Here is a 12655-nt window from a genome sequence, read left to right on the forward strand (position 1 = left end):
TCAACAGACATTGATATGGACTTGCTATCTGCCAGTCACTGAATTAGAAGCCAGAGCTAGAAGAGAACCAAAGACAAATAAGGCTCAAGCCCCTAGCCAGCTTTAGCCCCTGATGGCATCATGATGTTGTAGTAAGACCTCTGAATTTGTAATCAGATAGACAGACCCCCCCACACCCCTTACAATCTTGAACCAATTCATATAACCTCTCTAAACATCAGGTTTCTTAATCTGTAAAATGGGAATGCTAATTCCCAATAATATCTCTCCCACAGGATTTGAAATAGATGAAACAATGTATATAAATCACCCAACACAGCATCTGGTACATTAGAAGTACCAGGAAAAAGTTTTGTTAATTGTGTGGGGTTTTGGAAAAGGGAAAATGCTCTGTTCCTTTCAAACAGCTGCAGCAACTACACTATAATGGAAAAATTAATCACCAACCTAGAAGATCTGGGTTTGACGTCAACTCTGGTGCTTAATAGTGTCCTTGGTCATATACACTCCACTTTCCTCATGGTGATCGATTTTTATTGATGGTTTAGAAGCATTCCAGCATCTGATCCCCTTTCACATTTGTCAGAGGGCAAGAGGTCCCAGTTGTGTGAACCTTGGAAGAAGCAACTACAAAAGCCCCAAAGTCAATGCTGGCAGCTAGAACACAGGCAGAGGACCAGGCTCAGCCAACCAGAGATCCCCTCTTAGGACTGAACCAGCCAACAGAGGATTCTGGGAGCATGGAAGATATCATCTGGAGAGAGCAGTGAAAACAGCATCCATTACCCCTGGCAGTGATGCCAACAGAGATAATTCAGGGTTCATGATCCCAAAAATGTCCAGGATACCCTCTTCTGAAAATGAAGAGTATACCTATTTCACAGGGTTTGGGGGGAAACTGAGTATGAAAAAACTGATCACAGGGCCTGGAGCATAGTAGGTGTCTAATAGATGTTTCTTAAGTCTGTTTAGGAGGCTTTCCCAAGTTTCTCAAAAAAGGCTGAGAGTTTCTGGACTGGCTCCACCTAAACATAGAGTTCCCAAGGACAATTTTTCCACCTCCTATCCGAGTTATATATTTCTCATCCCAGTTATGTATTTCTCCTTACTCTCCACTCCAAGTTCAAAGTACACTTAGCTCTGATATGCAGAATAAGTCTGTTCATTATCTTCAGTATTTGTACACTTTGTCTTGCTCTCTGGTTAAAAAGTAACTAGTTTATCTGGTGCTTTCTAAAACGTAAGATTGGAAGGCTTTAGAAATAGCTTCCTGTCTTCTAGTTTAAGTTCTAGGTAGAGAGAAAACCCACAACCACAGAAATCATCTCAACAGCAACAATGAAACGGACGGCTAAGTGCTGGATGTGATCTATGCCAGCAAATATCATCACAAAAGAAAACCCCCACAAGACAATGCTCTATGCATATGGGCATTTGCTAGGCTCTATTTCCTGACCCTCTTCCCAGGCTCCTTGAAGTTTTGTTTGGTGTTGTTGTTTTGTTGTTGTTTTAATGGGAAATCTCTTTCATTCATTCAGTCCCAGCCATCCTTTCCAAGCTGGTGGCCCTCCAAGACACAATGGCCCCATTTCCACTCACCTATTGTGCACCCCCACCTGGTTCTACCTGTGCTTCTACTCAGTACCTAAAACACAGAACTCACTATCTTCCTACCTATCCCTACCCCTTTGCCCAAACCACTCCCTCTTCTGTGTTTTGTTTTGTTTTTTTATTTATGATTCTATCATTTTCCCAGTCACCCAGGCTGCAGTCCTTGGTGTTATGTCTATTTCTTGCTCCTCCTTCTCCTGTAATCCATGCTTTGCAAAGACATTCATATCCATCCCCCACCCTTTCCATTCCCACTGCCACCACCCTGGTTAAGGTCCAGATGCTTTTTTTTAACCTCTCAGTAATAACAATAGCTTCCTACTTAGCCTTTAGTGTTTCTCCCTTCTTCCCTGGCTCTGCACTATCCTCCTTACAGACTTTGCTTAGAAGACTGAACATTGTCTATTCAAGCCAATGAACATTCATTGCAAACCTAATTGTGCATAAAACTATTCTAGGTGTTCCCTAGATTCAATAATTGAAAAAGATAAGCCTTAATTGGAAGAAAACATGGATTGTCTTTAAACTAAAGTTATTTTTATATTTAACAACTGCCTTGAGAGAAGTATACACACACACACATACATATAAAACATTATCAATGTTTAAAGAGAGGGATAAATGGATTTGGTATAAATTTTAAAAACAAACTTGAAGAACTTCATTTCTATGGATTGAATGTTTGCCCCCTAAAACTCGTGTGTTGAAGTTGTAAGCCCCAAGGTGATGGTATTAGGAGGTAGAGACTTTGGGAGGTGATTAGGTCATGAGGGTAGAGCCTTATATCTATAAAAAGAGATTAGAGCTTTTTATAAAAACAACCTCAGGGAAATCCCTTGCCTCCTCTGCTATGCATCAGAAAGGAAGACCTGACCAGACATTGAATCTGCCAGCCTCGAGAAGTTGGATTTTTTCTTGGACTTTCTAGTCCCCAGAACTGTGAGAAATAAATTCTTGTTATTTATAAGCCACATGATCTGTGGCATTTCTGTTACAGCAGCCCAGTGAGACTGAAATATCCATCATTTGTACAACATCTTTGAGTATGAATAGGATTTTGACTGGTGGTGTTGAGTAAAAGTGCATTAAGGAGAAGGGGGTCACATTATTAAAGATCATGGGGTAGGAGCATGTTGGGGGCAGTGCATTTCAAGGAACTGCAAAGTCCAGTTAAGATAATTAGATAGAAGAAGGAAATTACTGAGAGGTGAGCTGGGAAAAGTTGGAAGGGCCCATATAATGAACATCTTTGAAGGTCAACCTGACAAATTAATACTTCACTCCCTCTACTTTGTCTAACAGATTTTGAATGTTTTGCTTGTTTTTAAGGATATTGGAGATTTTTTTTATCACAGAAGTAACACAGGCAAAGCTGTTAGTCTAAGTCATGGTCTATGGGAGGTTTGGTGAGAAGGGACTGGAATCAAAAAAGCTAGGAAGCTTTTGCATTGTCACAGATTGAGAGGCAATGAAGACCTGAACTAGGGCAGTGGTTGTGAAAATGAAAAGAAGAAAAATGCAAAAGGCATCATGAAGGTAAATCTGCAAGACTCAACAAATCATTTGAGGCGAAAGATAATGGAAAAGGAGAGTCCAGGATGACTCCAGGTTGACTTTGAGAGTGGAAACACCATTAATAGACATATGGGTGTCAGGATGTACTCAGGATTTAAGACGCTGTGGATAGGGTGATATATCACATCTTAGCTTGGCATTTATGGCAATAAAGAGTCTCAGCAGGAAACAGAATTCTTCCAGATTATTCAAATGAAGAGACTTAATGAAGGGACTATTTACAGACATGTGCTTAATGTCAAGGGAACTAGCAATGGATGTTGAGACAAAGACTAGCAACAGTGAATGGGAAGCTATTAGCACTCCCTAAGGCTGAAGGGACAGGAGGAAGGTACAATATTGCCAGAGCCTCCTGAGAGCTAGAACCACAGAAGAATAGCTGTCTGGTGGGAACTGAGGTTAAGAAGGTATGCAGCAATTGCATGAAAGCAAGGAAGGAGTAGGGAGAAATGCTCTGAGCCCTCTATTCCCTCTTGCCAATCTCTTCTTGGTGCCTTCCATTGAAGCTTTGGAGAGTCCCAGGGTCAGCCTCCCTAGGCACAGAGCAGGAAAGAGAAGAGCAAAAAAAAAAAACAAAACAGGATTAAAATGGAGAATAATATAGAGAAAAAGCCAACACAACAGTTTTCCAAAATCTGCATTTAAGTATTCCCTACTATGCTTTTTCTTTCATTTTATTTTCTTTCTTTTCAGTGCTCCAAAATTCATTGTTTATGCACCACACCCCATGCAATACGTGCCCTCCATAATAGCCACCACTAGGCTCACCCAACCCCCAGTCCCCCCTTCCCTCCAAAACCCTGTTTGTTTCTCAGAGTCCACAGTCTCTCATGGTTTGTCTCCCCCTCCAATTTCCCCCAACCCCCTTCTCCTCTCCATCTCCCAATGTCCTCTGTGTCATTCCTTATGCTCCACAAGTAAGTGAAACCATAGGATAATTGACTCTCTCTGCTTGACTTACTTCACTCAGAATAGTATCTTCCAGTTCCATCCATGCTGATACAAAAGTTGGGTGTTCATCCTTTCTGATGGAGGCATAATACTCCATTGTATATATGGACCATATCTTCTTTATCCATTTGTCCGTTGAAGAGCATCTTGGTTCTTTCCAGTTTGGCAACTGTGGCCATTGCTCCTATGAACATTGGGGTACAGATGACCCTTCTTTTCACGACATCTGTATCTTTGGGGTAGATACCCAGTAGTGCAATTACAGGGTCATAGGGTAGCTCTATATTTAATTTCTTAAGGAATCTTCACACTGTTTTCCAAAGTGACTGCACCAACTTGCATTCCCACCAACAGTGGAAGAGGGTTCCCCTTTCTCCAACATCCTCTCCAACACATGTTGTTTCCTGTCTTGCTAATTTTGGCCATTCTAACTGGTGTAAGGTGATATATCAATGTAGTTTTAATTTGAATCTCCCTAATGGCTAGTGACGATGAACATTTTTTCATGTGTCTGATAGCCATTTGTATGTCTTCTTTGGAGAAGTGTCTGTTCATGTCTTCTGGCCATTTTTTGATGTGATTATTTGTTTTGTGTGTGTTGAGTTCGAGACATTATTTATAGATCTTGGATATCAGCCCTTTGTACTGTCATTTGCAAATATCTTCTCCCATTCTGTGGGTTGCCTCTTTGTTTTGTTGACTGTTTCCTTTGCTACACAGAAGCTTTTGATCTTGAAGAAGTCCCAAAAGTTCATTTTCGCTTTTGTTTCCTTTGGCTTTGGAGACATGTCTTGAAAGAAGTTGCTGTGATGGATGTCGAAGAGGTTACTGCTTATGTTCTCCTCTAAGAATCTGATAGACTCCTGCCTCACATTGAGGTCTTTTATCCATTCCTACTATGCTTTTTTACTTTCGTGCCTCCTTATATTTGTTCATGCTGTTCCTTCTGCCTGGAATATCTTCTTTCTCTCTTGAAGTTGTACCTATCCTCCAAATCCTAAACTCAGAATATCTTCTTTTCAAGGATACTTTCCTGATTAGTTTCAATCAGAGGTGATCTTTCTTGTCTCTAAATACTCAGACTCCTTATACTGTTGCTTCTGTGTTCATGAAAGCCTACCATGAGTTAATTACTTACGTTCATCTTTTCCTGTCTTAGAGAAAATAAGCTCAATAGGTATACAAATCTCGTTTCATGCATCATATCACTCAAAAAGACTACCATAAAGTTTTACTCATGGTAGGGACTCAGCAAATAATTTGGGAATACATGAGTAGGAACTGAACTCAGCTTTCATCCCAGTCATTTGACTCACAATTGCCCTTTACCACCCCTCCCTTATGCTTTCCCCTCTCAGGTATCCATTAATGTAAGCTGCAGACCACCCATCAAATCTAAAAACAAAACAGAACAGCTTAAAAAATATCCAGGAATCTGGAAAATGACATGGTTAGAGTAAATGCTGAGTAGGACACTTCCTGTTTTTTTTATTGAAGGACTTCAGCAAGAGCATGTAGTACAATGGTTACACAGAGTAAGCACACAATAAATATTAGATGGCTGAATGGATGGATGGGTGGTTGAAAGAATGGATGGGGGAAGGGACAATGTCAAAGAATTTTTTACTTAATAATTTAGAGAGGCTGGCTATCAATTCTTGTTCTTTGTATCTTAAAAATAAGAATGTAACTTTTTATTTATTCATTTTTAACATTCATTTTAACCCAACAACTGGGTTGTTGGCAGGGCTCTAAGGATCATAGTTATTATAAAAATGAGTAGATCCTGAGAGCCGGCCAAGACAGAAAGGATTCAGGGTGAACGTTGAAAACACAGTCAACAGGGGCAACATCTCTGTCTCTAAAAGTCAGACTGAGAAACTCAGGAGTAAAGGGGTCATTCCAGTGGAAGAAAATGGTGACAACAGCCAAGATTGCTCTGCTCTCTTGGTTGCCTGGAAGCAATGCTACAGAATATTCAAAGCCAGAAACATCAACTGGGTCTCCTAGGCATGGAAATAAGCAAGTGTCCATTGCGAGATTACCTCTTCTGCAGTATGGATCTTAGGTTAAGAATTTTAGAGATCTTTTTCAGAAGTCCACATCCAATGTTCTGCTTCTTTATATGATATACTGCTCAGGATTTAAATGTTTCATTTGCATTTCCTATATGGCTTCTTCCTTCTTATGCGTTTGTTCTTTTACTCTCACACACCTTTATATTCATTAGAAAACGCCCTAAATTTTTGCTTTACAAAGAGGGTAAAAATTCTGACTTCTATCCAGTAGATGCTCTACACTAGGAAATGACTTCATGGAAACACTCTAAACTAACGGTTACACACAGCAGAATGTGCGTAAGCGGCTGTCTCTGTGGGTGTTAATTGTAACATGTCAATGAAAAACCTGGTTCCTAAGGCTGGGGGGTTGAGTCTCCTGCTGCTCCCGAGTGCCGTAATGTTCAACAGGGACATAATTTTTGACACTGGCGATTTAGAATTCTGTGGCAACACTCACTAGGGGACTCAGAAAGACATAAAATAAGAAAAATATGATGAATTTATTTAAAATGTGTACCACCCATTAGAGGCAGAATGGAGAGATGGATAGGACACCAGATGGAAACATAGGATGAAACAACAACTCTGTGTTTTAAGAACAGCAAGTGTTCCATTGAGGTTGAAATATCTGCAAAGGGTAGGGAAGTGCTGGAGGATGAGGCCAAAAAAGTAGGATGGGATTTGTTCTTTGGGGACTTGAGTACCAAGGCGAGGAGCTGGCACTTAATTTGACAGATGATGGGGAGCCATAGATGATGGGATGGATTTGTGTTTTGTTTTGTTTTTGAGCAATTAACTAATGTGATTAGAGCTGCTTAATTAATTATCAATGCATGGGCTAGATTTAATTAAGGAGATAGAGGAGACCAGAAAACAAATTAGCAGAGTATAATTAGAGACAGCGAGCTGACCAATAAAAATCTATCCATACCTTTTATGGTGTAGAATGGGTGCTCGAGGATGGCTACTCAGCTGGACTACATTAAATAGTACCCCTGCATGCTGTGTGGAGAGGGGGGGTCATGTGATTAATTATCACCAATGACATGTAAGCTAAACTGATGATCATCACTTCCAGATTAAGGGGGTTAAGTGTCCGTGATCCTCTATACTTTCTTCCCTCCCAACCCCTGACCAGCCCCTTGACATGCTGACAAATTTGAAGTTGCAAGATGGTAAAACTATAAGATGGAAGAAGAGACCTTTTCCAGATTCTGGAGAAATTTTAAATGAATGGGAACTTGTTTGGGACCACTTAGTTTAGTGACAACATGAAGCTCGCAAGCCATAAATCATAGATTTCACTTGTAGGGAAGCTAATTTGTTTGCACAGAAAAACGCTGAGAGCTACCTTCTTGACATTCCTATCTTTCTCAGTCCCAGGTTTTTCTTATTATCTCTCACCCTAACATATTGTCCCAAGGAGGACCTGATGAGGTCATGTGCCTCAGTCATTTAAACCCTTGTAGAACTTAGAGAAGAATTTATTTGTTTTTACTCACTTATGGCAGAATAAGGAGTCAACTGAACAATTCAATGGCCCACAGGGAGATCTTACCCTAAATACCTTCCCTATATTATCTGAACTTCAAGCACCTAGACATTCATTTGCTTAAAACACAAATACACACACACACACACACACACACACTTTCCTAGGCTAAATTTTGATGGGTCTGCCCCAATATCTGGGAAAACCTCATGGCCTACAACAGAAGAGCTGAACCAAAATGGCCTTGTACAATACCACTTATCAGTATAAGTGAGTTGGGCGGGAGTAGGCAGAGGGTTCCAGACTGATCAGTACCCTCAAGACCTGCAGCTTCAAGCTGAAATTTTCTAAGATCCGAGTGCCTCACTCAATAAAGACTCTGGGAGAGCCCTGAGTGCCTGACAGTATCGTGGGAATCAAAAAGTCAAAAGGAGGGCAAGAGCAGGTAAGAGCCAAGTCAAGGTAGATCCTTGGGCAAAGCAAAGATAATGCACAGGAAAGAAAGAACTGTAAGACAAAGAGATTTTCTCCTAGAACCCCATCCATTGCTGATGTGTTTCCACTCTTGATTTCTAGTGCTAGGATATCCAGACAATAAATTCCCCTTTTCTTAGGGTAACTTGAGGAAGTGAGTTTAAAAATCCAACCGGCACAATACTTTAAAAAGCTTACAGAAAAGACTGCCATACTTAAATCACCAATACTGATCTAGCTCTACATTTCCTCCCAGGGGCACCTGAATGGCTCAGTCGTTAAGCACCTGCCTTCAGCTCAGGTCACGATCCCAGGGTCCTGGGTTCCAGCCCCATGTCTGGCTGGAAAAAAAAAAAGCAGGGAGCCTGCTTTTCCCTCTCCTACTCCCCCTGCTTGTGTTCCCTCTCTCACTGTGTGTCTCTCTCTGTCAAATGAATAAATAATTAAAAATTCCCTCCCAATTTTTATAAATATGCAGGAATATATTTTTTACTTAGTTGTAACCAGTATAAGCATTCTATTCTTTTTTGTTTAATGTTGTCTTATATACCTATTTCCAAGTAGCAATATATTCACATCACTTTTTCTATCTATGTATTATGCTCATGCATGTCTAGTTTCAAATTATTTGGGTAGTTTTTTGTGATTCATTATTATGAATAAACAGTGCTATGCACATCTTTGGACAAGTTTCTTTTTTTTAATTTCACTGGGATTTCTTCCCAATCGTGGATAACCAGGTTAAAAGATACAAATAGTATTTTCATTCTTATGATTTGGTGCCAAATTGCTATTCATATAGATATACATCTTGTTGAAAATGTAAATAACCCAAAATATATTAAATTTTTGCATTTAAAAGGAATGGAGATGTTTATAAACCTAAAGAAATGATCAAAGATACACAAAATGATTTATGAAACAAGATAGTCATCATACTATTTATGACACTGAAAACACAAAGCCAAAATATTCAGGCCACCTGGGAATATCCAAGTAAATTATGATATATTTATAGATAGAGTACATAGGTGGATTTTTTTATTGCCATAAAAGTGATGTTTTCAAGGAATACTGAATGACCTAAGAAATGCTGATGATATAAAGACAGGGGGAAAATGCATTACCAAACATATCCATTAAAATTCTAATTGTATAAAGAGAAAAAAATTATCTGCAAATATATGCATACAAAAAGACTACAGACAAATGTACTATAGTGTTACTAGCAGAATTCTAAGCATAAAGAGCTGCAAAGCAATAGGGAAGTTGAACAGGCTATTGGTCAGTTAGATATGAGTGGGAACTTTCTTTCTAACTTAACTGGAAAGCATGGGCATGTTAGGGCTGTAATAGGAGTGCAAAGAAGATCCAAGACACAGGAGAACATTTCAGAGCTTGAAGGAGAATGGTCTAGTGGGTGAGCTCCAGTCCAAAGACTTTCTTTGGTCAGTAAGCTCCAACAATAAATTTTTGACCTTTGTCATTTACCATGATATAATAAAGAATATACCTGGTCTTTGTCCCCATTCCAGGCGTAGAGGTTCAAAATCCTTGGAATTTCCTGATAAGAGTGTCTTTCCTAACGTAAACTGCCTCTCTCATTCATACCTGAGTTCACGTTAATGAAGTGACTCGTGGTGGGTCTCTAGATAATTTCAAGATGGGACTGGTGACCAGAAAGACCAAGCATATGATTAGAAGGTTGGAACTTTCAGCCCCATCCCTACCCCACCTCTAAGAAGGGAAGGGAAGCTGGAGATTGGTCATGTGACCTGTGATTTAATCTATCATGTTACATAATGAAGTGGTGAATACGTGGATGCTCCTGGAAGGTAGTATGCCCTGATTCCACAAGGAATGGGCATAGAAGCTCTATACCACCTGCCCCCCAAGACTTGTCCAATTGATCACTTTCATTTAGCTATTCCTGAGTTGTATCCTTGACAGTAAAACTGTAATCATAAGTGTAGTACTTTCCATGAGTTCTTAGTCATTCTAGTGAATTACTGAACCTGAAGGCAGGAGTGGTCAGGGGAAGTCCCAGATTTTTAGCTAACTAGACAGATGTACAGGTGGCTTGGGAACATCCAGGACTTGTGGTAGGCATCTGAAGTGGGAGAAGCCCAAGTACTGAGCCCTTAACCTATAGGATCTGGGCTAACTCTACTTAGTGTCAGAATTGAATTGAATACCCAGTTGGTGTCAGAGAACTGTTGTCAGAACATAGTCATCATCTAGATATACAAAGGACAAAACAGTTCTCAAATACATTTAAGGAAGATTGTATTAGTTAGGGTGGTGCTAGCTGCTAATAGAGAGAAACCCCATAATCTCAGTGATTGAATACAGTAGAAATTTATTTCTTATTCATAGGAAGTCAAATGTGTGTTCCTGACTGAGTAGGTTTCCACATGGTCACTCAAGGACCCAGGCTACCTCCATCTCCATCTTAGGTACCCTCTCTCTATTTTTTTTTAAAGATGGTGTTTATTTATTTGAGGGAGAGGGAGAGAGCACAAGCCAGGAGAGAGGCAGAGGAGGGGCAGAGGGAGAAATACACTCCTAGACTACCCACTGAGCAGGGAGCCTGATGTGGGGCTAGATCCTATGACCCTAGGATACTGCCCTGAGCCTAAGGCAGACGCTTAACCAACTGAGCCATCCAGGAGCCCCTTGGGTACTCTATATTCCTCCTAGGCCTCAGAGTCCTTCACATTCAACCAATAAATAGAGAAAGAGAATGTGAAGTCATCCATGAGAAATATCTGTGGACCATCCTCTGGCAGTGGCACACTCACTTTCATTGCCTAGAACTCGGGACCACCTCTCACTACAAAGGATCTTGGGAAATGCACTCATACCTGGAAGCGGAAATGGGCATGATGAGCGAGCCAGTGTGTAACACAAGGATCTAAAATAATTTCTTTATTCCTGAAAACAATAATTGCATGATCTAGATTTGAACCTGATTAATCTCAGTGGCCAAGAAAGACAGCTACAATACAGTAAGTCCTTCATTGTCAAGTGCCATGTAACATATTTCCAAATGGGTCAGAGCTGCAGCATTTCAGGTCAGTGTAAGAAAGATTTCTTCAGCAAAGGGGGTACAAAGTTAACTAGACTTAGTCCTGCACTGGAAGACCTTACCATCTAGTAGAGAAGCTTATAGATCAATGAAACTTTCTTTTCTTTCTTTTTGTTTTTTTGTCACTTAGAAAAGTTCTGTTTACACATCTGAAAAATATGGACCACTTCACAAATTCATGTGCCATCCTCGGGTGGGGGCCATGCTAATCTTCTCTATATTGTTCCAGTTTTAGTATACATGCTGGTAAAGCAAGCACTGGAACTTTCCATTTTGCTTTCATCCATTAAAACAATGTACAATCAATTGAGATGAAAAGTCCTTAGCAGATAGGAGAAGAACAGTTCAAAATTAGAAATGCTTTAATAAATACTATATCAATAACACCTCAAAAATGAGCATACTATTCAAAGTGGAAGGGCATATTGATGGATGAATGAACAGATGTTCTAGTATAATTTCAGAGGAAATTATTTTAATTGATGTAAAACACCTGACAATTGATTTTTGAAAAGTATGACTGAGCTAAGGAAACAAGGGGAAAGCCACTTTTTAAAAACAATGAAATTGTTAGCTTGCAGAACCCCACACAGCAGGCAGTCCCCAACACAGGCACTGGATGTGTTTGTTTATAAGTTGATTATTTGGAACCCACACTGCATTTCCCTTAGAAACAATGTCATGAAAGGTTGTTTAGATTTCTGGGCAAAAACAGAGCTGCGTGCCTCTTTAACCCATATTGTATCTGAAGGATTGCACTGCACTAAGGGTTCTAGTCCAACTGTAACTGAGCACCCTCATCACTTCTAGAAGAAAAGGCATCTGGTCTCCAACTCCGAAAACTGCTCCTACCATTCCAGCAGAATCAGGTGAAGAAGGAAAGGTACTGTAGTCCAGTTGTGGCTGAAGCTGCAACAGATTCCTTAAGATACCAGAATTCATTATGAAAGAGGGGAAGATTCCACCCTGTGGACAGAAAGTCACAAGGGATAGATGTTTTCTGGGCTTCTGTAGCTAGTTAACATCCATAACCCCAGTACCTTTTGAAAGCCGGGAAGATCTCAGTTCACATTCTCACACAGCAAAAGTAAGCTCTTGTGTTCACTCAGTCCCCACCCTATAATCTTACTCTTGCTCACTGAACTTAAGTTTCCTCTCCAGCATGGTCAGTAGTGCTAAATGCTACAGAGAGCTAAAAGATAAAAACTGGCAAACCCAGAGTTCAGTTGGTTAAGCCTCTGCCTTCAACTCAGGTCATGATCTCAGGGTCTTGGAATCGAGCCCCGCATCGGGCTCTCTGCTCAGCGGGGAGTCTGCTTATCCCTCTCCCTCTGCCCCTCTTCCCTGCTTCTTCTTCTTCTCTCTCTCTCTCCCCATCTCTCAAATGAATAAAATCTTTAAAAA

General features: G+C 40.3%; 1 non-coding gene across 1 annotated transcript; it reads right to left on the reverse strand.

Annotated features, from left to right (window-relative positions):
• Positions 1-11403: 11403 nt before the first annotated feature.
• Positions 11404-11506, reverse strand: LOC122897795. Its single transcript, XR_006382636.1, has one exon. It is a non-coding gene; the product is annotated as a U6 spliceosomal RNA (small nuclear RNA).
• Between the last annotated feature and the right edge of the window lie 1149 nt (positions 11507-12655).

The sequence above is a fragment of the Neovison vison genome, chromosome X, assembly GCF_020171115.1.
Source record: "Neovison vison isolate M4711 chromosome X, ASM_NN_V1, whole genome shotgun sequence".
Classification (NCBI taxonomy): Eukaryota; Metazoa; Chordata; class Mammalia; order Carnivora; family Mustelidae; genus Neogale; species Neogale vison.